General features: G+C 53.1%; 1 long non-coding RNA gene across 1 annotated transcript; it reads left to right on the top strand.

Annotated features, from left to right (window-relative positions):
• Window positions 1–1,457: 1,457 nt before the first annotated feature.
• On the top strand, window positions 1,458–14,525 carry LOC119847599. Its single transcript, XR_005290138.2, has 2 exons — window positions 1,458–1,523; window positions 13,927–14,525. It is a non-coding gene; the product is annotated as an uncharacterized LOC119847599 (long non-coding RNA).
• The last annotated feature ends 142 nt before the right edge of the window (window positions 14,526–14,667 follow it).

Raw genomic sequence — 14,667 nt, 5'->3', positions numbered from 1 at the left:
GCTGGTGGTTTCATCTTCTTCGGGCTGCTCCTGCCGATGAGACCAGACCAGGAGCCTGTTGCAGTTTGGATGATTTTTTTTTTTTTTCCAGGTTGCTTGGAAGAATGGTGGGAAGAAACCTTTTTTTCTGTTGGGAAATGGGGTTTCACCAACACAACTTTCAGCAGGAAAATTTAAGTAATATCTGTGTCTGCCTGAGCTACCATGATGCCTCCTGCCCTTGTTCTCCCTAAGGAGTCCCTGACTGGACTATGTCTCCCATGATATACTGAGCAGCATGAGACTGCAGTGGTTCATGGGAAATGTAGTCTAACCAGTGAACTGAGCACACAGGGAAGCATGAGTCCCAGAACTATAACTCCCATAAATCATTGCAGCCCCTCAAGAAGGCAGAGAGCTTAATATTAACCTGCAACAATTAGATGCTTGCGAATGGGAATTTTTTTTAGAACTCTTTAGATCAGATACTGAGATAGATGGACCATTGGTTTGACCCCGTATCCCCATTCTTATGTTTATGAAAAGTTTTGAGACAGTTTTTCCCCCAATTCAGCCTGGAAACAGATATAGACATACTGGAATTTCCTGCAGGATAGAAAGCCTCCTTATTTTTTTAAATCTGCTCCGCTCCTTTTGTACAAGAACTTCCAGGTAGTTCAAAGTGACTGAACCAAGTTACACAACTTATGAAAGTAAAAGATCCTTTATTTATTTTTCCCATGGACAAAATGCAAAAGCAATCCCTCCCCTACTTGCTTTCTCTTAGGCCCCCATCCAAAGCCCTCTGCAGTCAAGGGGAACTCATCTGTTGATGACACTCGGTGTTGGATTGACCCACATCCATCATCACCCCCTCCTTTGGGAGAACCATTCACCCTTGACAAGAATGTTGCAGCTGGTGTATCGCAAGTGATGCGTGACAAGAAAAATAAATTTGTGGCAGGGTCTAGTGGCCAAAAAAAAAAAAAAATCATTTGAGGCCGTGGTAGATGTTAATTCTCTTTCCTGCACACGAAATGCCTCTCTGAGAGGGAGGGACAGCTCTTCATACACAACACTGGCTTGCCTGCCTGGCACCCTGCAGTTTGCGTAACACGCTTGCAAAAGAATGCATGGAAACCTAGACTAGGTTTTGGCCCCTAACTTTTACTAGGCAGGCTGTGAGATCAGTGTTTATAGGACAAATATTGATGTCTCTTTAAAGTGTGGTGATAGACCCAGGCCAGTTGAGTACAGCAGAGTAGCAAAGGCAGATATACTGGCCCCTGGATTAGCAGTTTTCTGTTCCCTGAGTGACCAGAGCAGGGGCTGCACCAGGCTCAGGAGAACACCTGACTCCAATTAACCTGCAAAGAGTCAGGTGAGGCCATTAAGGTAATGTGAACACCTGACTCTAATTATGGCCCTTCTGATACTATAAAAGGACTCACTCCAGTCAGGCTAGGAGAGCCAGGGGAGAGGAAGTGCAGCAGAAAGGCTGGTTAATGAAGACACCCTCAAGCCATCAGCAAGGGAGTCCTAAGGTAAGGACGAAGAAGTGGGAGAGCTGTGAGGAAGTGGCCCAGGAAATGTAGCAACTCTGGCAGTGAAAGTCGGCTGCCAACAGCTGCTACCATTAGTGTCCCTGGGCTGGAACCCGGAGTAGAGGGTGGGCCCAGGTTCCCCCCAACCCGCCACTACAGAAATATCTTGTGGGAGGGGAAGACAGGCCCCTGTCAGGACAGGAGACAAAACTGTTCTGGAATAAGCCCGTAGGGACGATAGAGACTGTGGGAGTTCTCTCACCAACCTCCTTGCTGGCTTATGATGAAAAGGGCTCAGTAGACTGTAACCCGGGCCCTAGAGAGAGAAGGGCTATGTGGAGGGTTGCAGTGAGCCACTGAGGCTAGCATAACCCGCCTGGAAGTGCGGGACCCGCAGGGCCAAGGTCAGAGCTCTGCCAGAGTGTTTATATAAAAAAGCGGAGAGCTCTTTTTAAAAGAACAGAGTTGGCTAAAATCAGCCTTTGGAAAAACAAATGTTGGCATGATTGTAAGCAGTAGAATTTTGTTTCAATGCTTTAAGGCTGCAGCTGGTGCCTTCTATACCCTGCAGGTTTTTCTCTAGCACCTCTCAACCATAGAGTGGAAGCCCAGATACACCTACCCCCAGGTAGATGGCAAAGATCAAGATTTGCAAAAGCGATAAGGGACTTTGGGGTGGGGGGAGGTGCTCATTTTGAGCAGGTGCGATAGGGAACAGGGCAGCTGTGTGGTTTCCCATTCCCACAGGACTTCGGCACACCTGCAGCCTGGCACCAGTGTTTGTTCACTAATGGCGCTGATGGGTGGCAATCGTGTGGGTGCCCAAAGCTTTGGGGGTACGAGAAGATCACCGTTGATGGATGTAGACTGAACAGCCAGGCAGTCTTAAGGACCTAGCTAGAGACTGCATGGCACTCAATCTGCAGGGAGGCTACAGGATTTGCCATGAGGAAGGGGAACACAGGAGAGTGAAGGCCATGACCAGCAAGAGCTGCTGCAGGGACAGAATGACAGAGGGGAAGACGGGCAGGGTGGAGAGAGAGAGAGAAGCAGAGATCGTAAAGGGGATCCTGCTTTCCCACTGAATACCTAGTCTGAGACCCCTTTAAAGGGGCCTGATTTTCAGAGGGTGTCTGCTTGATCTTTTCTGAGAGTGGGAGGCCTCTAAGGGGACTCGGACAACCCAAAATGCAATTTAAAAAAAAAAAATCTTAACCTGAATTCCCCCCCTCCTCTCCCCCGCTTCTGGCCAAATCAACCTCCTTCCCTAAATTGTCCCTGTGAAATGCACACAGACCATAACAGGGTCTGTGGTGCTGCTGTGTTCCAGCCCAGAGGTGGCTGCATTTCACTGGTGCCCTGCTCCTGTCTAGAATAGGTTGCAAAGCTGCCATTGATTTTGCTAGAATGGAGGATAGGTGGGAAGTCAAGCGCTTGGAAGGCACGAAGGGCTTAGGCGTGTATCTGGAAGGTTTCAGGATGCTTTTCCAGGCTTTTTAAGACACAATATGGGCCTGAGCTTCAAACATGTGCAGCCAGGCTTCCCCCAAAGCATTTGGGGTATATTGGATCTAGGGGGTTCTGCTGTGGGACCCTCTAGCTTGGGTTTATTCTCCACCATTCTAAATGCTGCGCCCTGGAGCATGTTAAGGGGAAAGTGGCTAATGTCCCCCATCATGTAGGGAGTATCGCTGGGACGCTGAACGGCGGGTTGCTACTCCAGCTCGGAAGGACGTGGCGGCAGGGAGGAGAGAAGCGGGTCTGAGGTGTGGCCGGCCCCGGGGAAGAGATCAGCCCTCTGAAAAGGGGCGAGATGCACAGGGTTAGGCCAGTGCCCACTCTCCAGTCTCGGGATCCACTGCTGCATTGGTTTCTGAAAGAATGGCAACCAGGTCTGTTTAGTAACCGCCCCTGGCTTTTATCTAGTGCTTTCCATCCCTAGAGCTCAAAGCCTCTTACAAAAGCGAGTCAGGATCATTAGCCCCATCTGTGTAATGGGGAAATCAGCACAAAGAGAACCCTAAAGGTCACCTAGCCTGCCAGTGGAAAAGTGGGGAACAGAACCCACATCTCTCAAGTTCCTGCCACATTACCTCCCTCTAAACACCTCTAACATCGTCAAGGGGGGGGGTGGCTGTGCTGTAATTAGACTCCTCCCACTATGCCAGACTAGCTGGCTCTGACTGCTGAAATGGTCAGTCGTGGAACAGCTAACAAGGACAGTGTATGGGTTTTGGTCAATAGGTTTCAGAGTTAACGACAGATTATGGGAACAGTTCTCATCTCTCCTATAGCTAGCATTTCAGGCAACCTGCAGCCTCAGACAGTAGCCTTAAGGGCTAACCCAGGGACTAGGCTACTTGAACTGCAAGGAGGGGCTGATTGTATGGGGAAGCAGAGCCTAGGATGTCCAAACTGGCGTGATATGACTTACCCATGCAGGAGGCCCCAGGAGATGGGGGCGCGCTGGCTGGTAGCAAAGGAACATCTGAGGAAGGTACTGCAGGTAGCAAGGCAGACGCCAAGTTGCTGTGCAAAGGTGACTCTCCTATGCTGCTTAAACACATCTGCAGATACTCCCCGGACAGCATCCCCAGCTGGCCTGCCTGGTGCTCCAGGGATGGGTGAGGGCAGGGCGCAGGGTTGCAGCTAAAGGTCTCAGCTGAAGGCACCTCCGGGGATAGGATCTGCTCCAGCTTGGCAGCTGTCGGCCTGGCTTCTGCAATGTCCTCCTGGGAAGACTCCATGCTTTCTTGCAGGGGCAGCTGGGAAGGGACACCGGAGACCAAGTTAATGGAGGCCCAGCACCCCACCAGCTTCTGGGATGGGTCCAGCCTGATATCTAAGGAGAGGGAGAGCAAGAGACCAGCATTGGAAAATGAGGGCAATAGCTGCATTATTTTTTTTTATAAGCATCATATGTACCTCAGTTTACCTGCTTACTCTTATTCTGTATGACTGTGTGGCATGAAATCAAAAGCGGCTGCTAACGGGGGAAGCAAGCAGGAAGCAGAACAAGGAGGGAGACAGAGAATACCAAGGATCCTTAAGAAATCAATGGGGGAGCTACTAATCGGGAAATACCCACCTAGCCAGTTTCAGCCAGGCTAGCAGGTTTATTTTTCTCCGGCCCAATCCTAGGGTCAAAGGGAAACTAATTATTAAAGACCCCTGACTAGAGATGAAGGGGAGGGGACAGCAGCTGCTCCAGGGAGAGACAAGGAGGTTCAAGTCAGGACTCCTGGGTTCCATGCCTGGCAGGGGGGCAAAGGAAGACAGGACCTGTGGGTATCTCTACCTCTGAGAAGCAGGGCAGACTAGTGGTTAGAGAAAGGGGGGCACTAGAAGTTAGGATGCCTGGGTGGTTATTTGCATTGCAGTAATGTCTAAAGGCCCCTGCCACATGGTGCTAGGCGCTGCACAAACACATAACAAAATGACATTTCCTGCCTCAAAAAGCTTGTGAGCCAAGTTCTGTTCCTGTCCCTAGAGATAGTGGGGTCTAGGGGTCAGAGCATGGGACTGGAAGGCGGGACTCTTGGATTCTATTCCTGCCCCTGGGAGGGAGCAGGGTATACTAATCAGAGCAGTGGGGCCTGGGGGTCAGGACTCCTGGACTCTATTCTTCTCCCTGTAAAGGGATTTAGGGTTTAGTTAATTCAGATTAAGGTAGGGCAGGAGCCAGCAACCTTTCAGAAGTGGTGTGCCGAGTCTTCATCTAGTCACTCAAATTTAAGGTTTCGCGGGTCAGTAATACATTTTAACATTTTTAGAAGGTCTCTTTCTATAAGTCTATAATATATAACTAAACTATTGTCGTATGTAAAGTAAATAAGGTTTTTAAAATGTTGAAGAAGCTTCATTTAAAATGAAATTACAATACAGAGCCCCCTGGACCAGTAGCCAAAACCTGGGCAGTGCGAGTGAAAATCATCTCATGTGCCGCCTTTGGCACATGTGCGGAGATTGCCTACCCCTGAGGTAGGGTATGAATTTTAAGTGCAAACAGCTATTCCTGAGTAACTCCATGTGTGGGCAAGTCCCCCCTCGGCAGAGCAGTTGGGACCGAGAAGTAGGATACCTGGGTTCTGCTCGCAGCTCTGCCACTGGCTTGCTGTATGGCCTTGGGTAAGCTGCTTCCCCCGTGCCTGGGTTTCCCCCTCTGTACAATGGGGAGAATGATATTGACCTAGCCCTGGGAGGTGAGGCCTTGTTCGCTAACGTTTGCGATCTCTGCATGAAGGGCAAGAACAGGAGCTGGTTTGTGTTTGTTTGTGACCTAGGCCCAGATTCCCGGGGATGCTGGGCGCTCCCAGCTCATGTGGGGGAGGTGCTGAGTGCCTTCTGAAAATCAGGCCCATAGGGCATATATCAGATCTATTTTATTACGGGCCCAATCCTACCGGGGCTGGGCCTCTTCGACTCCCCCGTGGAGCACAAGGGTCTTCAGTGCCACACTCAGGGCTGGATCCAAAGCCCACTTGGGTCCCAGGGGGAGCCTTTCCAGTGATTTTCATGAGCGTTGGATTGGATCCTTGGTGCCATGGGAATAATAGCAGGCAAAGAGACAGGCGTAGGTCAATATTGACCCAAGCCCCAGTCAGAGCAATGCAGTAGGAGTTGCCGCGGAATACAGTTTCCCCTTTATCCATGAAACAATTAGTGCTGTTAAGTCATTCACTATTCCAGTTGTGAGAGAAGGCCTTCCACGCACACACACATGCACACGTGTCTCCTCCCTCCACCCACAGAGACCTTCCCCTCTCCTGCTCCACTTCAACACAGAGGCTAAAACACAGCCAGTTAAGTGAGTTCTCATCTCCCCTGTACACCTCTAGGCCAAATTCAGGGGTGCAAGGTGGTCCCAGAAGTGGTGTGACTGAGGGGCATTTGGGATGTGTAATGTACAAGCGGAACTGACCCAGCAGGCAAAACAATTAACAGAAGTGGGGACAAATGAAATAGCTTCCCCAACACCTTTCAATTTGGATCATAGGCACCATAACCCACAAATCCATCCCCTCCCCCACAACACACAACCAGGCCCCAACCCTGGGAACTTCCTTCCCCACAGGACAGAAAGGGTCAGTTTCATCATAGGGAAGAACCTTCTGCTGAAGCCAGAGATCTGACTTTTTTGAGTGTATTTGGTTTGGATGGGAGAAGTCTTAGGAAGAGGGACTCCTGGGGCTGGCAGGGATGGGACGAGGCCATGAGGGTCCCCTGGAGGAGGGTCCCTGGGGCTGGCAGGGTGCGTCCCCTTGGGCTGGCAGGCAGGGGAGGAAGGTTCCCTGGAGATAGCAGGGTGGATCTCCTATAGATGGCACGCATGGGACAAGGTCCCCTCTTGGGCTGGTTGGGGGGGCTGTCCCTGGGGCTGTCAGGGGTGGGACCAAGGTTGCTTGGCCTGTGGGGGTCACTGGGACATGTGGGGGGAGGACTAGGGCCCCTGGGGCTGCCAGGGGGTCCAGGGTCCCTGGAGCAGGGTCCTCTGGGGCTGGCGAGGGTGGGACTGGCATCCCTTGGGTGGGCTGGCAGGAGACGGGATCGGGGTCCCCTGGGGGTGGGATCAGTGTCGGTGGAGCAGGCAGGAGTCGGGAGCAGGGCCCCCTGGGGCTGGTGGGGGAGGGACCGGGGTCGCTGGTGCTGATGGGGCAGGGACCGGGGTCGCTGGGGGCAAGGTCCCCTGGGGCTATCAGAGGTGGGATCAGGATTGCTGTGGCTGGCAGGAGTCGGGATCGGGGCCCCCTGGGGCTGGCGGGGGTGGGACCAGGATCGGTGGGTCTGGCAGGAGTCGGGATCGGGGCCCCCTGGGGCTGGCGGGGGTGGGACCAGGATCGGTGGGGCAGGCAGAAGTCGGGATCGGGGCCCCCTGGGGCTGGCGGGGGCGGGACCGGGGCCCCCTGGGGGTGGGACCAGGATCGGTGGGGCAGGCAGGAGTCGGGATCGGGGCCCCCTGGGGCTGGCGGGGGTGGGACTAGGATCGGTGGGGCAGGCAGGAGTCGGGATCGGGGCCCCCTGGGGCTGGCGGGGGTGGGACCAGGATCGGTGGGGCTGGCAGGAGTCGGGATCGGGGCCCCCTGGGGCTGGCGGGGGTGGGACCAGGGCCCCTGGGAAGAGACGAGCCCCCGCAGGCGGCCCCTGGCTCAGCAGCCGGCCTTCGGGAGCCGTCCCGGGGGCGCCGCCCGCCGGAGCCCGCCCCTCTCCCCGCTGCGGCTCCTTACCGTGGGGGCCGGGGCTCCGGGCCGCCTTCCGGAGGGCGCTGCGGAGCGGACACGGCTTCCTGCGGCCGGGCCCTCGCTCGGCGGCCATGGCCCGCCCGCGGCTCCGGCGGCGGCAGCTCCCGGGGTGCCGGGGAGGGGATTGTGAACCGTCGGGCCGCTCCCCGCCGGCGGGCCACAGCTCCGGGCGCGGGTGGAGCCGAGCTAGGGGGTTGAGGTGCGTTCACACCCACACGCCAGACTCTGATCTCAGGCGGGGGTCATTCTGGAGTCACTCGCCCCAGTGACCCCCACAGGCCAAGCAACCTTGGTCCCACCCCTGCCAGCCCCAGGGACAGCCCCCCCAACCAGCCCAAGAGGGGACCTTTGTCCCGTGCGTGCCATCTATTGGAGATCCACCCTGCCAGCCCCAGGGACCCTCCTCCAGGGGACCCTTGTGGCCTCCTCCCATCCCTGCCAGCCCCAGGGGACCTTCTTAATCAATAAACTCAGGGCCAAGCTGATCTCAGCTAGGCTGGTGTCAATCTGGATTTACTCCACTTAATCTGGATCTGTGATGCTGGTGTAAATCTGAAGGCACGCCACTTAATAGTCAGGGCCAGACTCTGATCTCTGTTACACTGAGGGTAAATCTAGAGTCATTCCACTTAATCAGTGAAGCCAGGGCCACACTGATATCAGTTATGGTGTAAAACTGGAGTCACTCCACTTTAATCAACGACCGTAGGACCAGAATTGGATTTGTTACATTGGTGAGTTACTCCGTTGAAGTCAATGCAGTGACTGGCTTTACAACGGATTATACTAGAAAATTAGGTTAGTTTAACAGAGAGCATGGCTACACTTGCAGATGTAGAGCGCTTTGAGTTAAACCCACCTTCGAAGAGCGCAGTAGGGAAAGCGCTGCAGTCTGTCCACACTGACAGGAACAAGCACACTTTTGCAGCGGCATCGGGAGCAATGTATTATGGGCAGCTATCCCACAGAGCACCTCTTCCCATTCTGGCGCTGTGGCTTGTGGGGGGGGGCATTCTGGGTCCTATCCCAATGCCCCATGATGCATCAGTTCGCATCCCAGCAATCCTTGTGCTTCCGTCCACATTTGGCACCATCTTTCAACGGTTTTTGTACTGCACACTCTGTCTTCCCTTTCGGTCTGCGGGAATGGAGCCCGAACTGCTGGGGAGTATGCTGACGAGTCTCGCCAGCACGTCACGTTTGGCAGTCTAGTTATTCCTTATGATCCAAAGTGACAGTGAGGGTTCCGACGATGATATCGACTCAAGTAACGCATGCGACACAAGTTTGCTTGTGGCATTCATAGACATGCTCACCACCATAGAACGCCGCTTTTGGGCTCGGGAAACAAGCACTGAGTGGTGGGATCACATCGTCATGCAAGTCTGGAATGATGAGCAGTGGCTGCAGAACTTTCAGATGAGAAAAGCCACTTTCGTGGGTGAAGAGCTCGCCTCCACCCTGAGGCACAAGGACATGAGATTGAGAGCTGCCCTGATGGTGGAGAAGCAGGTGGCTATTGCAATCTGGAAGCTGGCAACTTCAGACAGCTACCGATTGGTCGCTAACCAGTTTGGAGTGGGAAAGTCGACCGTTGGAATCGTGTTGATGCAAGTTTGCAGGGCCATTAATCGCATCCTGCTCAGAAGAACCGTGACTCTGGGTAACGTGGATGACATCGTGGATGGCTTTGCACAAATGGTTTCCCTAACTGCGGAGGAGCGATAGATGGCATGCATATTCCAATTCTGGCACCAGCCCACCTAGCCTCCGAGTACGTTAATCGGAAAGGGTATTTCTCTATGGTTCTCCAGGCGCTTGTGGATCACCGTGGGTGTTTCATTGATATTAACGCAGGCTGGCCAGGAAAGGAGCATGATGCACTCATCTTTCGGAACACTGGCCTGTTCAGGAAGCTGCAAGCCGGGACTTTTTTTTTTCCAGGCCAGAAGATCACCGTAGGGGAAGTTGAAATGCCCATTGTGATCCTTGGAGACCCTGCTTACCCTTTAATGCCGTGGCTCATGAAACCCTACACAGGGAGCCTTGATAGCAGCAAGGAAGGGTTCAACAACAGGCTGAGCCGGTGCAGAATGACTGTGGAGTGTGCTTTTGGCCATTTAAAGGGCCGCTGGCGCTCTCTGTATGGGAAGCTAGACCTGGCCGATGACAGCATCCCCGCGGTTATATCCGAATGCTGTACCCTCCATAACATTTGTGAAGGAAAGGGTGAATGATTCACTCAGGCATGGACTGGGAGGTTCAACACCTGGAGGCTGAATTTGAACAGCCAGAGAGCAGGGCTATTAGAGGGGCCCAGCGCAGGGCTGCAAGGATTAGGGATGCCTTGAGGGAGCAATTCGCGGCTGAAAGCCACCAGTAATGTCTGGTGCCCTGCACGGGAGTGAAGTGCAATGATTACAATGTTAGTAGGAATCTGTGTTTGCTACGCTGACTTGCAGTGCCTGTTTCTTTCCTGAGCTAAGGTATCTTTTACTTTATGCAATAAAGAATGTTTTCAAAGCCAAAAAATCCATTTATTGAAAAGAAACACAACTGCTTGGGAAACAGAAAGGGCAAGGGGGGGGAGAACAGTACAATCACAGGTTTGCATATGTCCTGTTATCATACTCAGCCTTCGTGGCTGGAGTGCTGTGCAATGAGTGCTGCACTTCAGGATGGCTATTCTGCATGGTCATGGGGGTCGAGTGCAGTGGGTAAGGGTCATAGTTTTCAGGGTTGGGTGGTGAAGCTACAGGTGTTGGAGGCAGCTGGTGGTGGAAAGAACCCAGATGTTGGGGAAAGTGGGTTGGAGGTGACATGGGGGCAAAAGGGAAAGAGTTTTGGGACAAGGGCTGCAGGGGGGGTTGGGCACGGTAGTGTTCTGCCTGCATGACTACAAGCGCCTGGATCAAGTCCGCTTGGCGCGCCATGATGCTTATCAGCCGATCCAGGCTTTGCTGCCAGAGCACTGTGCTTTTGGCCCGGTGCTCCTCATTCTGCTGGAGGATCCTTCTTTCACTGTCCCACCACTTCTGCACTTCTTGATTTTTCATTACTTGAATGCTGCATTACTTCATGCAACATGTCTTCCTTGCTTCTACATGGCCTCTTTCTGATTCTTTGGAGTCTTTTGGCTGGTGATAACACGGACGGCTGAGATCTCAAGGTTGCATCTGTAAAGGCAAAATGCAACGCTTAACAGAGCCAGCATTGTTCACACCAGCCAGAGCAATGATTCCCCCGTACTTAAGAGCAAGCACAGTCTACACAATAGCATAACTCGCCCATCCCAAGGCGAGCGCAGATAACCCACGGGAGCCCCTAACTGGTGAATAAGCACAGGGTCAAGGGGGACTGATTCTTTCATGGCTGTACTGTCCTCTGTGCCTTAGGGAGAGCCAACAGTGGCAGGGGGCCCCTTACACTGAACATTGTCCCCTATTCCGCATCTAGGCATGCATGGAGCCCTAACCCTCCTCGCCCCAGGACCCTGCACTGAGTAACTTCCTTCCCAAAATAAAAGCCGCTTACCGGTGTTTATCCTTCCCCAAGCACTGGCTGCCGCGACTGGCTACCTTCCTCCTGGCTTGAGAACAGCTCCGGGCTGCATGAATCTAGGGATTCAGGGGTATCTTCCCTTGCCTCAGCATCCTCGCTTCTGCTTTGCTCCTCCTCCTGCCTTGTTGCACTGGGCTCTGAAGTGTCCAGGGTGGTACTCAGAGTGGAGGTGGGGTCGCCCCCAAGTATCGCGTCCAGCTCTTTGTAGAAACGGCAGGTCGCGGGGCCAGCACCGGAGCGGCTGTTTGCCTCGCAGGCTTTGCGGTAGGTGTTCCGCAGCTCCTTCACTTTAACCCTGTACTGCACTGCACTGCATCCTGGTCATGGCCCCTTTCCAGCACGTTCCTTGATATCTGCCCAAAGGTATTGTAATTCCTATGTCTGGAGCGCAGCTTCCTCCCCCCAGACACTGATGAGGTCCAGCACCTCGCCATTGCTCCAGCCTGGGGCTCGCCGGGCGCGTGGAGGCACGGTCACCTGGAACGATTCGCTGAGAGCACTCCACGCCTGGCTGAGCAAACAGGAAGGGGATTTTCAAAATTCCCGGAGAATTTAAAAGGCAGGTCTGATGGTTGGTCACCTGAGGGCAGGGCAGGAGAGTTCAAAGTGATGACTAGAGTGGCTAGCACAGGCATTGTGGGACACTTCTGGAGGCCGATCAGAGCACACTAACAGACCAGGGCATCCACACTGGCGCCGTGGCGCTCCAGCGGGGGTGCAGCAAGCGTTATTCCATGCGCCGAGGTGGAGTGCCAGGAGCAGACCAGCTGCGGAGTCAGAGCTGCTCTACGTGCCTTGCCAGTGTGGACGGGGAGTGAGCTGGTGCGCCCGGGGCTCCTTTAATGCGCTGTAACTCACACGTGCAGCCAAGCCCACAGTGAAGCCGGCACATGTCCCCAGGTCGACCATGCTAGGTTGATGCAGGAACCCTTCCTGTTGGCGTAGGGCAGGTACATGCTGCAGCAGTGCCATGGTCATGTTTCAAGTGTACACAAGCCCTGAGATCAGAATCTGACCCCCTGCTGATGGTACCTTTAACGCAAGCCAAAGGAGGGACAGTTCCCCTCTTGCTCCCCCAGCATCTTCCTTATTGTCTAGCTCTCGCCCATGCTGGCACTAGGGCCGGATGAGTAAATAAGAGACATGTTGGGAAACAGCCCTCAGGCGTAGAGGCTGTGATGAGGAAAGATGGGCTGGTGGTTAAGATGCGGGTTTGGGAGTTGGGAGAGCTCGGGTCTGCCACTGACTTCCTGCTCTATGATCTTGGGTGAGTCACATAATCGCTCTATGCCTCAGTTTCCCCATCTATAACATGAGGGCAGTAGCACTGCCCTGTGTTGTGAGGATAACTACACTGAAGATGGTAAGGTTCTCAGATATTCCAGGGATGTGGGCCACTGAAGTACTTAAGGTAGACAGGAATGGCAGGAGTTCCAGGAAAAAAGGGATGAGGAACCCTGAGTGATCCGTACAATCCTCTTGACACATCCAACCAAAGGTGTAAAAATAGGAATTTCCCCATAATTACTTGCCCCACCAGCAAAGAGACCCAAGCTGCAGCCCAGGGCCCTTGTGCGTGCGCACAGACACAGACAGAGTTTCTTTCGCTTTGCTTGGCTCACCCAGATCTAACCAGCTACGGGAACAAAAGCAGAGCTGCATCACAGATCAAGAGTCACTGTGTCAAAAACAGGCCCTGGCCAGCTCAGCTGGAATTTTGCAGTTGTTTGGGCTTGCTCAGAATTATTCCTTGTCTAAGCTTTTAACCTCGGGAGATGGGAGAACTACTGGCAAGGGTGTGAAGTGGGTAAACACGGAGGATGGAGGTTGGTTAGGAGGATCCAAGAGGGTGTAAACAGGGGGAAAAGGGAGTTAAGAAAAGGAACTGGTTGTCAGTATTATTTTGTATGTTATAGTAATACTGAAGGTTCACAACAGAAATCATGGCTGCGTTGTGCTGGGAACTGTATGTACACCTAGTGAAAGGGAGCCCCTACTTCAAAAAACCCACAGCCTAAATAGACAAGACAAAGGCTTGGGAAACTGAGGCCTACAGTGGGGAAGTGACTTACCAAGGTCACACAGGAAGGCTGTAGCAGTCGGCAGAACCGGGAAGTGAACCCTCATTGCCTGACTCCTACTCCTCTGACTTAACTGCCTGTCAAGGAAAAACATCTCCATGGTGAGGCCTCTTAGGGTGTGGAATGGTCTCCAAAGGGCACTGGGGGAACATTGCGTGGGACACTCAAAACTGGTGGATGTACTACACTGGGTTGGGGGATGGGCTAGCTGGGTCCAAACAGGTGTTTTCCATCTCTGGGCTGCCTTTCAGATTTGGAAAATGCAGGGTCACCTCGTAGGAGGATTCTCCACCCAAACTTCTCCTGGTGTTATTATTTGTATTGCAGTAGCACCTCAGGACCCATTGTGGAGCAAGAGCCCATGGTGCTCTGTACAAACTGAACCAAAGGCCAGTCCCTGCCCCCAAAGAATAACACTTGTCTCCCGCACCAGATATGGTCTGGCTATTGCATTCTCCACAGACGCAACTCCACTTTGTCCTAGAACTCTGATTCCATTGTCACCTTCCTTATCTCCTCCAGCTCCAGACGCACTGGGAATTCACCTCCAAGCCTACACTTCTGGCCTCTTCCCACGCTCCCTCAGCTGCCTCTGGCCTTTGGAATGTTACCAGAATCCAGACCTGCCTCAACCCAGCCTCTTCCGAAAGTCTCATTCATGACATAATCACTTCTCGTCTCACTTATTGCAATCCGTCTTTAATAGCCTTCCATCCCTGCTTTGTCGTGCTGCAACTGGCATGCTCTGTTACTGCAGGAAGTTGGGCCGTTTCATCACCATCCTCCATTGATCTGCCTTAGCTTCCTGTCCATCTCTTGCTCCAGTTTAGAATGAGATTTCCTGGCTTTCAAAACTCTTCGGATTCACTTCACCCCTCCTCTCTGGCCCTGACTACAACCACTCCCTCTGCTTCTCTGATTTCCATCCAGCTTCTCCAATTCACTCTTCCAAGACCCATCCACCTACTTCCCCAATCCATGCCTCCAACATCCATTCAGATAAGAATTTTGGCCCAACCTCATCTCTTACCAAAAACCACCAAAGCATTCTGTTTGTTTGTTTTTTAAGACTGGTGCTGAGCACCTACCCTCAGAAAATTAGGCCCCTTTTGTGGTGTATCGAAAACAGTGCTGAAATTACAAACTATCATTTTAAGTGAAAGGGTTTTCCTGGGTTTGCTTGCAGGCTAGAGGGGTCTTGAGAGAAGCGTTTGAGGAGAGGAGCTGGTAAAGAACCAGCTTAAAGTAAGGGGGGGTGAGCTG

Source organism: Dermochelys coriacea, chromosome 24, assembly GCF_009764565.3.
Source record: "Dermochelys coriacea isolate rDerCor1 chromosome 24, rDerCor1.pri.v4, whole genome shotgun sequence".
Lineage (NCBI taxonomy): Eukaryota > Metazoa > Chordata > Testudines > Dermochelyidae > Dermochelys > Dermochelys coriacea.
This window is presented reverse-complemented; position numbering and strand designations above follow the sequence as displayed.